Here is a 12,572-nt window from a genome sequence, read left to right as displayed (position 1 = left end):
ATTCTTTGTATTATTCTATTGTTTTGTTTTGTTTTCTACTTGGTTGATTTCAGTCCTGAGTTTGATTATTACCTGCTGTCTACACCTCTTGGGTGAATTTGCTTCCCTCTCTTCTAGAGCTTTAAGGTGTGCTGTCAAGCTGCTAGTGTATGCTCTCTCCAGTTTCTTTTTGGAGGCACTCAGAACTATGAGTTTTCCTCTTAGGACTGCTTCCATTGTGTCCCATAAGTTTGGATATGTGGTGGCTTCATTTTCATTAAACTCTAAAAAGTCTTTGATTTCTTTCTTTATTTCTTCTTTGACCAAGTTATCATTGAGTAGAGTGTTGTTCAGCTTCCACATGAATGTTGGCTTTCTATTATTTATGTTGTTATTGAAGATCAGCCTTAGTCTGTGGGATAATTTCAATATTTTTGTATCCGTTGAGGCCTGTTTTGTGACCAACTATATGGTCAGTTTTGGAGAAGGTACCATGAGGTGCTGAGAAGAAGGTATATTCATTTGTTTTAGGATAAAATATTCTAAAGATATCTGTTAAATCCATTTGTTTCATAACTTCTGTTAATTTTACTGTGTCTTTGTTTAGTTTCTGTTTCCAGGATCTGTCCATTGATGAAAGTGTGGTGTTGAAGTCTCCAACTATTATTGTGTGAGGTGCAATGTGTGCTCTGAGCTTTACTATAACTTCCTTAATGAATGTGGATGCCCCTGAATTTGGAGCAAAGATATTCAGAATTGAGAGTTCATTTTGTAAGATTTTACCTTTGATGGGTATGAAGTGCCCCTCCTTGTCTTTTTTTGATAACTTTGGGTTGGAAGTCAATTTTATTCGATATTAGAATGGCTTCTCCAGCTTGTTTTTTGTATTGTTTTGTTTTGTTTGTTTGTTTGTTTGACCGTTTGCTTGGAAAAATTATTTTCCAGCCTTTTACTTTGAGGTAGTGTCTGTCTTTGTCCCTGAGGTGGGTTTCCTGAATGCAGCAAAATGTTGAGTCCTGTTTATGTATCAAGTCTGTTAGTCTATGTCTTTTTTTTTTAAAGGAACTGAGTCCATTGATATTAAGAGATATTAGGAAAAGTAATTGTTGCTTCCTTTTATTTTTGGTGTTAGAGTTGGGATTCTGTTCTTGTAGCTATCTTCTTTTAGGTTTGTTGAAGGATTACTTTCGTGCTTTTTCTAGGGCGTCATTTCCCTCCTTGTGTTGGAGTTTTCCCTTTATTATCCTTTGAAGGGCTGGATTCGTGGATAGATATTGTGTGAATTTGCTTTTGTCATGGAATACTTTGGTTTCTCCATCTATGGTAATTGAGAGTTTTGCTGGGTANAGTAGCCTGGGCTGGCATTTGTGTTCTCTTAGGGTCTGTANNACNTCTGTCCAGGATCTTCTGGCTTTCATAGTCTCTGGTGAGAAGTCTGGAGTAATTCTAATAGGCCTGCCTTTATATGTTACTTGGCCNTTTTCCCTTACTGCTTTTAATATTATATATTTTCTTAATGCATTTGTTGTTCTGATTATTATGTGTTGGGAGGAGTTCTGTAGGCTTCTTGTATGTTCATGGTCATCTCTTTCTTTAGGTTAGGGAAGTTTTCTTCTATAATTTTGCTGAAGATATTTACTGGCCCTTTAAGTTGAAAATCTTCATTCCAGTCTATAACTATTACCTTAGGTTTGGCCTTCTCGTTGTGTCTTGGGTTCCTGGATGTTTTGGGTTAGGATCTTTTTGCGTTTTGCATTTTCTTTGATTGTTGTATTGATGTTCTCTATGGAATCTTCTGCACCTGAGAGTCTCTCTTCCATCTCTTGTATTCTGTTGCTGATGCTGGCATCTATGATTCCTGATTTCTTTCCTAGGATTTCTTTCTCCAGAGTTGTCTCCCTTTGGGTATTCTTTATTGTTTCCACTTCAATTTTTAGATCTTGGAAGATTTTGTTCAATTTCATCGCCTGTTTAGCAGTATTTTCCTGTAATTCTTTAAGGGATTTTTTGTGCTTCCTCTTTAAGGACTTCTACCTGTTTAGCAGTGTTCTCCTGTATTTCTTTAAGTGAGTTATCAATGTCCTTCTTAACAATCTCTACCAGCATCATGAGATATGATTTTAAATCCAAATCTTGCTTTTCGTCTGTGTTGGGGTATCCAGGACTTGCTGTGGTGGGAGTNCTNGGTTNTGATGATGCTGAGTGGTCTTGGTTTCCGTTAGTAAGATTCTTGTGTTTGCCTTTGCCATCTGATAATCTCTGGTGTTATATTTTCTAGCTGTCTCTGGCTGGAACTTGTTCCTCCTGTGATTCTGTTAGTCTCTGTCAGCACTCCTGGGACTCCAACTCTCTTGAGTCCCAGTGGTCAGAGCACTCTCTGCAGGCAAGCTCTCCTCTTGCAGGGAGGGTACACAGTGGTCTGGGTCTCAGCTCTTCCTCCTGGCTAAGGATGAAGGCCTGAAGGGATCCTGTCCAAGAAATTCTGTTGCTTCTGCAGACAGCATGCTCTCCTGCATGGATTGGTCTCTAATCCATGGGGTACAAGATGGCACTCTCACCTACATCCCAGGGTCAGAGCCCTCCCTGGAAGCCGACTCTCCTCTAGAGGGGAAGGTGTACAGAAGTCTGGGTCTCCTGAAAATTCTTAATAATGAAATGAAATATGATAGAAAATGGATTCTATGTGGTATTTGAAAAATAATAAACATTCAAAAAGTATTAACTACTATTGTCATCATCAATTTATATTATGTTAATAGAATTAATTTTATATTTTCATTATAATACAGAATGTAAATATAAATTTTATTTACATTTTATATTAATATAAAAATACAGTAAAAAGTATAATGATGCAGAATAGAGAAATATAAAAAGAACATTTAAGTGATCTAGTATGAGATGATTTGTAGTATATTACAAGTGTTGTTACTTATCCTAATTATGCATGAACTAAAGAAGCTGATGTGCTACTATCCATCAAAGGAGAATGTCTTCCTTCACTATGTGCTAGCAAACTCCATGAGAATGTTCTTACTCTGGAGCTCTCAAAGCCATCTTCATCCCAGAGGACAAGCCACGGGTGAGCATCCCAGAGGATAAGCCACAGGGTGAGAACAGCCAGACTGACCAGAGGATTTTCCCAGATTAAAGGATATTTGGTTTAGTTTCAGCACAAAGTTGGTCCCAGGGGAGAGCTTCTAAAGAACTGGTCATCCTGGATGACCTCTTTTATGGAACTATGTTGAACTGGGAAAAGCAGATCAAAGCACCCGAACCATATTGCTGTCCCCTGTTAGAGAATGGCAGTCTCGGAACCACAAGATGGGCTCAGTGGGTAAGGATGTCACCCAGCCTATTAGGACCTGAGTTTATTTCCCAGAACACATGTGTCAAGTTGTTCTCTGACCTCCACAAATGTATCATGGCATGCATGTCTGTTCCTCTGCATGCACATTTACACATATGCACACAAAAATAGTAAATCAATTAAATTTAAAACTTAAAAGGATCTGAAGAAATGGATTGGAAGTTAAGAGCACATCCTTGCAGAGTAAGAGTTCAGTTCTCAGCATCCTTATGAGCTGGCTCATACACACCTGCAACTGTAAGTGCAGATGACCTGACCTCCTCTTCTGGCCTCTGCATGCACACCAGTGTGGCACAAATAATTTTTAATTAAAATTTCTTAAATTTCAAAGAAAATGACACTCTCCTCCTCAGCTTACATCCATCCCTGGAAGCGAATATGGGAGAAAAGCAATGAACTGTGTATGCTAGGAAACATATCCAGCATAGAAATGATTATTTGGACATTGTATTGTTATTATGAAATACACAGGCTATACTATAAGGCAACATCAATGGCAGAGAGCTTACCTAACACAGTTAAGTTTTTGGGTCCCCAGAACCACTAAAAATCTCTCTGCAGCAGAAAAAGACCACTACAGAAAACTATAACCAATCAAAATGCAGTTGTGGAGCCCAGTCCTAGTGAATACATCTATAAAATTCCCCCATACCTAAGGCCCAGGGATCATTACAGAAGAGAGGACAGAAAGACTGTAAGAACCAGAGGGTCAGGAAATTTGCTGTGAGACTGCAACTCCTAGTAATGTCAGAAGCAACACCCATAAAGTCTCAGCAACCATGACTGCCTAAACATGAGTCAAACAGAACAGCACTAATGTACATGCTAGAGTGAACAGGGGAAGGCCTGCAAGTCCTCTACTATACACAAAGAAGTACAAGTGACCGAGAAATACTGAGACCCGGAGAAATAGCTTTCCTCAGGAAAAAGCATACTAATTGGTTATCCAACACCAAATGGTCAATACTGAAAACATACATAGTGGTAAGATTATACAGACTGATCAGATTGTATCTAAATATATGTATATTTAGATTTATAGATATATAGATGTATATGTGTTATATGTTATATCTATTTGTATTATATAGTTATATAGTATATATTATCTGTATGATATATGAAATACATAGTATATTATTTATATTATATTATATAATTATATTATGACTAATATAGTAATATAATATATTATACTCACATAACATAATAACAATATGTAATAATATTGTTATTGCATGCATATATTATATTTGTATTTCTATATTTATAATTATAATGTAAAAGATATACATGTAATAATGATGAAAAAAGGCCCATAATTTAGAAGAGAACAAAGAGGAGTATTTGGGTGGAAGAAAGGGAAGGGGGAAATGATGTGATTATGTTATAATCTCAAAAACAATAGAAAAATAAACATTACAACAAAGGAAATACTATAGGCTATATCACATAATAATGAAATCAACAAACCTTACTTAAGAAAAGAAACAGAAGGGAGAGAGAGCGGAGGACAAGAAACACCAAACTTCAAAAAAGGCTCAGCCTGGGACTGCAATTCCAATTTAGAAAGTATCATGCGCCCCTGCTATCCTGTTGTCTCCTTTCCTTAATCCTTTAAGGGTGAACAAGCATGTGTCCCTATGGCAAAGCATCTTTTTTTATATATTAATGAAGAAATGTTGTGATTTCACTTAGAATCTTGTCAGTTGAAGTCTGATGCTATACCTCACCTGAAAACTGCAAACCCGAGTATTCTTATCCCAGGGAGTAAAATGACTTGTCTCCCCTTTGTTGCTGTGATAAAAGATGCTTGCAACAACATTTAAAGGGAGGGAAGGTTTATTTGACTTTTCAGAAGTCCATTCTGGTGAGGGAAATGAAGGTAGCAGGAGCTAGAAGCCTCATGTCACATCACCGATCGGGACTTCGTGTGCTCACTGGCTTTCTCCATTTTGTACAGTCCAGGACTCCATGCCCAAGGAATATCCCACCCACAATTAAGATGTCTTCCCACATCAATGTAATCAAAACAGTCCTTCACAGACATTCTCAGAAGCGAACCTTAGGTAATCCTTCACAAGAGCTCCAGATTCTATCAAACTGACAACACTAATCATTACCTTCCCGTCTACAGGCAATCTTCAGTCTGTGCCACCAATAGTAAGAAAATCTGCTCAGTTTGCTGACAGGAGCCTGATAGAGCTGTCTTCTGGGAGGCTCTGCCAGTGCCTCACAGAAGACAGAAGTGGATGCTCACAGCCATCCATTGGACAGAGCACAGGTTCCCCAATGAAAGAGCTAGAGAAAGTACCCAAGGAGCTGAAGGGGTTTGTAGCCCCATAGGAGGAATAACAATATGAACTAACCAGTACCCCCAGAGCTTCCTGGGACTAAACCACCAACAAGAAAACATATGGTGGGACTCATGGCTCTAGCTGCATATGTAGCAGAGGATGGCCTAGTCGGTCATCAATGGAAGGAGAGACCCTTGGTCCTGTGAAAGTTATATGCCCCAGTACAGGGGACTGCCAAAGTCAGGAAGAGGAAGTGGGTGGATTGGTGAGCAGGGGGAGGGGGAAATGGATAGGGGGTTTTCAGAGAGGAAACTAGAAAAGGGGATAACATTTGAAATGTAAATAAAGAAAATATCTAATAAAAAGAAAGAAAAAAAATTTTTTTTAAAGATCTGCTCAGTCTCAAGACTGGTCAGTACTTAGACACCTTTCCCACCCAGCATGACAAAATGTTGTGCACATACATAAGCCATACCAACTTAATATATTCTCAAGACTCCTAGACCCTGTCCTCAAAATTTGCCTATGATAACTAAAGCAATTTCCCTTTCATGTCTGGCATCCACATGAGCTTTGTCACAGATAAGGTGCTGTTGCTCTCTCTTCCTTACTTCTTAATTCCGATTTTTTTACTTTGAAATTTGGTAGATTAATGAGACTGATATCAGATAAATCATTAGAAATCACACTTATTGTTACAAGTTTCTTTTAAAAAGTTTAAATAAATTTACATTTCAGCTGGCAAATTTATTCTTTGCTTTTATTAAGAGAACAGTCCTGTAGCTGTGGCATAGAATACCTTGAGAATGAACGCAGCTTTACATCAGCGCCCACAGTGCCTGAGGAAGACAGGGGTGATTTATCCTTTAACACTTGCATAGACTGGGTCTGGTTTCTGAGAAAGGACTATATTACAGGCAGTAGGTGGGTCTCAGGCAAGATGATGATATCCATGTGTAAACGAGTTGTAATTCACCCCATCAGACTTCAGGCAGTCACAATAGCAACCACAGACCACAGATGAAAGAAAAAGATCTTTTTCTGGAGGAATAGAAACCATTTATGGAAATGTTTGAGTTACCGGCTCCATAAACAGACACTTGAGGCAGCTGTAAACTGTGAAGCTGAGCAGGAAGGAGGGAGTGAAAGGAAGGGCAACTCACAGAAGGGCTCTTTGACCTGAGGGTAGACAGTTCATGAGCATTGTGTCTGTACTCATGAGCATTTCCAGCATCCACTGAGGCAGCCATCCTTCCTGGCAAGGATACACCATGCTCAGTGCCTCCGATTGGATAGCTGTATTTGTACATGTCATTTATAGAGTATCCCCCAAGCACTTTTTAAGTGTTTACTAAATTTGAAAATAAATTTACCAATTACAGCAAGTAGTGCTATTGCTTTCTATGGCAGCCCATCCCCAGAGCTCCCCATGTCTCTCAACATGGTGAGCTGAGTTCAATCACCTGCATCCACTTTAAGGTAGAAGAGAGCAGATGCCACAGTTTGACCTTCACATGTACAGCATCTCACACACACACACACACACAAACTCACACATGCACACACATGCACACACAATCACATATACAAACACAGTCACACATACAAACACACACTCACACGCACACACACAAATAAAACAGACACACAAGCTCACATACTATCACACACACACACTCACTCATAGACACCCATTCACACACACATACAAATACAGACACAAATATACTCACATGCACACAAACACACAGAAACACATTCACACAAACACATATAAACACACACAGGCAAACACATGCACGCGCGCATGCACACACACACACACACACACAAACGTACACGCACTAAATATTTTTAAAAGCACAGTTTATTGAAAATGCCCTCCAGTTTAAACTCACTCTCAAACTAAACTGGCCCTTCCCTGTAACACTACTCTACCTAAGATGACTAAGTTGTCAAACCATGGTGTGGCACTCATGCTGGTGGTATTGACCAAGTGTCCTTGGGTCGGCTTCTGAATTTCTGAAGTGATAATCTTCACTAGCCTCCCTCTGCCTCTGTTGCTACCTCTTTCTGACTATTTCCAGAAGTTTCTCTCCCTCCTCCTGCCCCTCCCATGCTATTGTCTACATCCCAGATAAGTTAAAACAAAAAGGCAAACATCTCAAACATGGCAGAAGGGAATCAGGAAGAATCTATTCAAAACATTTTGAAAATGACTATCTTTTATATTAATAATTTTGTTTGTTTACATTTCTTTTTTATTAATCATTTCATTCATTTACATCTCAAATGATATCCCACTTCCGGGTTACCCCTCCATAACCCCCCATCCCACATCTGCCCTCCCCTCTCCCTCCCTCACCCATCCACCCTCTCCCACCCCACCGCTCCAGCATCCCCCTACACTGGGACTTCAAACCTCCACAGGACCAAGGGCCTCTACTGCCACTGATGTCAGGCAAGGCCATCCTCTGCTACATATGTATCTGGAGCCATGGATCCCTCCCTGTACACTCATTGGTTGGTGGCCTAGTCCCCTGGAGCATTGGGTGGTCCGGCCAGCTAACATTGTTCTTCCTATGGGGTTGCAATCCCCCTCTGTCCTCTAGTCCTTCAGCCAGCTCCCCACTACGGTCCCTGAGCTCAGTCTGATGGTTGGCTCCAAGCATCCAGATCTGCATTGGTCAGTTGCTGGCAGAAGCTCACAGCAAACAGTCACACCAGGTTCCCGTCATCAGGCACCTCTTGGCAGCAGCGAAAGTGTTGGTTTTGGTGTCTGCAGGCAGGATGGATCACCAAGTGGGGCAGTCTCCAAATGGCCCTTCCTTCAGTCTCCGCTCCATCTTTTGTCCCTGTCTTTCCTTTGCACAGGAACATTTCTGGGTTAAAAACTTTGAGATGGGTGGGTGACCCCATCCCTCGATGGGGGGCCATGCCTAACTACTGGAGGTGGTCTCTACAAGTTCTATCTCCCCTCCGCTGTGCATTTCTGCTGAAGTCATCCCGGCTGGGTCCTGGGAGCTTCTTGCTTTCCTGGCATCTGGGACCCTCCTGTGGCTACCCCCAGTTGCTCAACCCCAACTGCTACATATTTTTATTCAATTTCCAGTCACACAGAGGAAACAAGAGACCAGCAGTGTCAGGTACTGGATGGGGACTATCATCTTTTTAGTGGCCAACATACAAGCTTTTCTCCTACCTTTATCTTCCAAATTTTCATCTCTGAAAATAAAATAACTACAATGAAAAACAATCAGTTTAAGAAAGAAAGGGAATTTTCCAAAGTTCTGTTCCCTCTTAACTTTCTGAAGTGCCCTTGGTTAAACACTTCTCTGGTCTAAGCTCAAAAAGCTGTACTGTCAAAAACCACATTTAGAGAGGGAATCTTCCACTCTCCAAAAAGGATGCTCAAAAACTGAATTCTAAAAAGCAAATAAAAGATATGCATACATTAAGGAAAGTTTATGATTTTCAAAAGCTAAAATTTGTTAAGCAAACTCTGCATGCAATGCCTTCAGATCTGCAATTTCACTTTAAGTCTAAGATACCAATCGTGCTCTGTTGAAATTTTTAAATGCATTTTCCTAGTTTAACTGCTGCATATAAAATGTCTAATCTAAGAAAGGAAACTATGAAAGGTGAAAAATCTAAGGGCATTAAGTGAGGCATCCCTCCTCCTCCTCCTCCTCCTCCTCTTCCTCCTCCTCCTCCCTACATCAACACTGAGGTCTTAGGGACCACAGCAGAGCCTTTCCATCTTAATGTCCCTTAGAGAACCCAAAATAAATCTGTCTCCCTTTACCAAGAAAAAAATCATAGTTTAAATGTAATTAAATCTCGAGGATGTGGACTAACCCTTAGACTTCAAACTTGAACAAGCTGTTAATTCTGCTTTCTAACGGTGCTTATCACAATCAACTGTAGGTAAGACACCCATCAATTTCTGCATCTCAGCTACCCTCCAGAGGTTCATTCTTGCTAACCTACCTTTGAATGGTGTTCTAGTTTCATTTCTGTTGCTGTATAAAATACACTGACAAAAAGCAACTAGAGGGAGATACATTTATTTTAGCTCATAGTTCCAGGCTAGAGTATACTACTTCAGAGAATTCGCACCAGCAAGAGCTACTCTCCTCACATCCACAGTCAAGAGTAGGAAAGAGTGCATTCATACATGCTTCTTGCTTGCTTGTATTCAGCTTGACTTCTCTACCTGCAATTCAGGAGCCCCATGCCTGGGGGATGGTACCACACACAGAGGACTGGGTCTTCCAATATTAAGACAATCTTACACTGAGATTCTCTTCAAGGGTAATACTAGGCTGTGTCAAGTTGACAACTAAAGCTGTAACGTGAAATATTTAAAACGCACCCATGCTATTACCGGCAAGGCACCAGCAGACTGGCCAGCCTGTTCTCAGCCTGGCAGACCAAAGTCTCCTCACCCAGCTTGCAAAGTGCCCATGGTGGGATGCTGCCACAACAGCCCCATACTTCCAAATTCCAGTGGCTGGCTGGGGTGCCCTGCCACTGTACCTTTTCTCTGGAACTCAGTTGACTCACCCTGTGAAGGAAAATACCACATAATCTTAGTTTAGAATCAAAAGGCAACACAATCACTGGGCACAGCAACTAGCATCCTAATCTTGTAAACTATCTTAAGTTACAAATCCTCCATACTGGATCCAGCAGGAGCTGCCACCTGAACCAGGGGCCTCTTCTCCCTACATTTTTGTCTCCAGCATCTCTCCTCTTCCACCATCCCTTTCTGTGACCCAGAAGTCCTGCCCTCACCCAGTGATTGGTCCCTTGAAATCTTTATTCATTACGGGAAGGTTCACATGGAGTCACCTGAGTATGTGCTTCACTCCTCATCCCAGGTACCCTTCTGGGAAGCAGAATTAACATCAAAACACAAACAGCACCAGGGCTATCCACAACAATACCTAACCATTACAGAAAAACATTTTTGATTGGTGGTTTAGTCCCAGGGAGCTCTGGGGGTGCTGGCTAGCTCATATTGTTGTTCCTCCTATGGGGCTGCAAACACCTTCAGCTCCTTGGGTACTTTCTCTAGCTCCTACATTGGGAACCCTGTGCTCTGTCCAATGGATGACTATGAGCATCCACTTCTGTATTTGCCAGGCACTGGCAGAGCCTCTCAGAAGACAGCTATATCAGGTTCCTATCAGCAAAATCTTGTTGGCATCTGCAATAGTGTCTGGGTTTGGTGGTTGTTTATGGGATGGATCCCCAGGTAGGGCAGTCTCTGGATTGTCATTCCTTCAGTCTCTGTTCCACACTTTGTCTCTGTAACTATTTTGTTCCCCCTTCTAAGAAAGATTGAAGTATGCACATTTTGGTCTTCCTTCTTTTTGAGGTCCATGTGTTTTGCAAATTGTATCTTGGGTATTCTGAGCTTCTGGGCTAATANCCACNTATCAATGAGTGCATATCATGGGTGTTCTTTTGTGATTGGGTTACCTCACTCAAGATGATATCCTCAAGATCCATCCACTTGTATAAGAATTTAATAGATTTATTGTTTTTAATAGCTATATAGTACTTTATTGTGTAAAATGCAAAGCTTCTGTAAGGCAAAAGACACTTTCAATGCAACAAAAATGGCAACTAACAGATTGGGAAAAGGTCTTTACCAATCCTAAATCTGATAGGGGACTAATATCCAATATATATAAAGAACTCAAGAAGTTGGACTCCAGAAAACTAAATAACCCTATTAAAAATAAGGTAGAGAGCTAAACAAAGAATTTTCAACTGAGTAATACCAAATGGCTGAGAAGCACCTAAAAAAATGTTCAACATCCTTAATCATCAGGGAAATGCAAATCAACACAACCCTGAGATTCCACCTCACACCAATCAGAATGTCTAAGATCAAAAACTCAGGTGATAGCAGATGCTGGTGAGGATGTGGAGAAAGAGGAACACTCATCCATTGCTGATAGGATTGCAAGCTGGTACAACCACTCTAGAAATCAGTTTGGCGGTTCCTCAAAAAATTGGACATAGTAATAGTGGAGGATCCAGCAATACCCAGCAGATGCTCCAACTTGTGGGACTCATGTCTCTAGCTGCATATAACACAGGATGGCCTAGTCGGTCATCAATGGGAAGAGAGGCCCTTGGTCTTGTAAAGGTTCTATGCCCCAGTATAGGCAAATACCAGAGACAGGAAGCAGGAGTGGGTGGATTGGGGAGCAGGACAAGGTGGGAGGAGATAGGGGACTTTCAGAGAGGGAACTAGGAAAGGGGATAACATTTGCATTGTAAATTAAGAAAATATCTAACCTTGGGCACTAATTGGCTATGCTCCAAGTGCAAAGGCATCCACATACATTAAAGAAACTTTAGTAAGCTCAAAGCACACATTGCAGCACACACAGTAATACTGCGAGACTTCAACACCCCACGCTCACCAATGGACAGATCCTGGAAACAGAAACTAAACAAAGACACTGAAACTAACAGAAGTTATGAATCAAATGGATTTTAAAGGTATCTACAGAACATTCTACCCTAAAACAAAAGGATATACCTTCTTCTCAGCACTTCAAGGTACCTTCTCCATAACTGACCATATAATCGGTTACAAAACAGGCCTCAACAGATACAAAAAATATTGAAATTATCAAATGCATCCTAACAGATCACCACAGACTAAGGCTGATCTTCAATAACAACATATATAATAGAAAGTCAACAATCATATGGAAACTGAACAACACTCTACTCAGTGATAACTTGCTTAAGAAAGATATAAAGAAAGAAATTAAAGAATTTTTAGAGTTTAATGAAAATGAAGCCACAACACACCCATACTAATGGGACACATTGAAAGCAGTCCTAAGAGGAAAACTCATAGCTCTGGGTGCCACCAAAAAGAAACTATACAGAGCACA

Source organism: Mus pahari, chromosome 10, assembly GCF_900095145.1.
Source record: "Mus pahari chromosome 10, PAHARI_EIJ_v1.1, whole genome shotgun sequence".
Classification (NCBI taxonomy): domain Eukaryota; kingdom Metazoa; phylum Chordata; class Mammalia; order Rodentia; family Muridae; genus Mus; species Mus pahari.
This window is presented reverse-complemented; position numbering follows the sequence as displayed.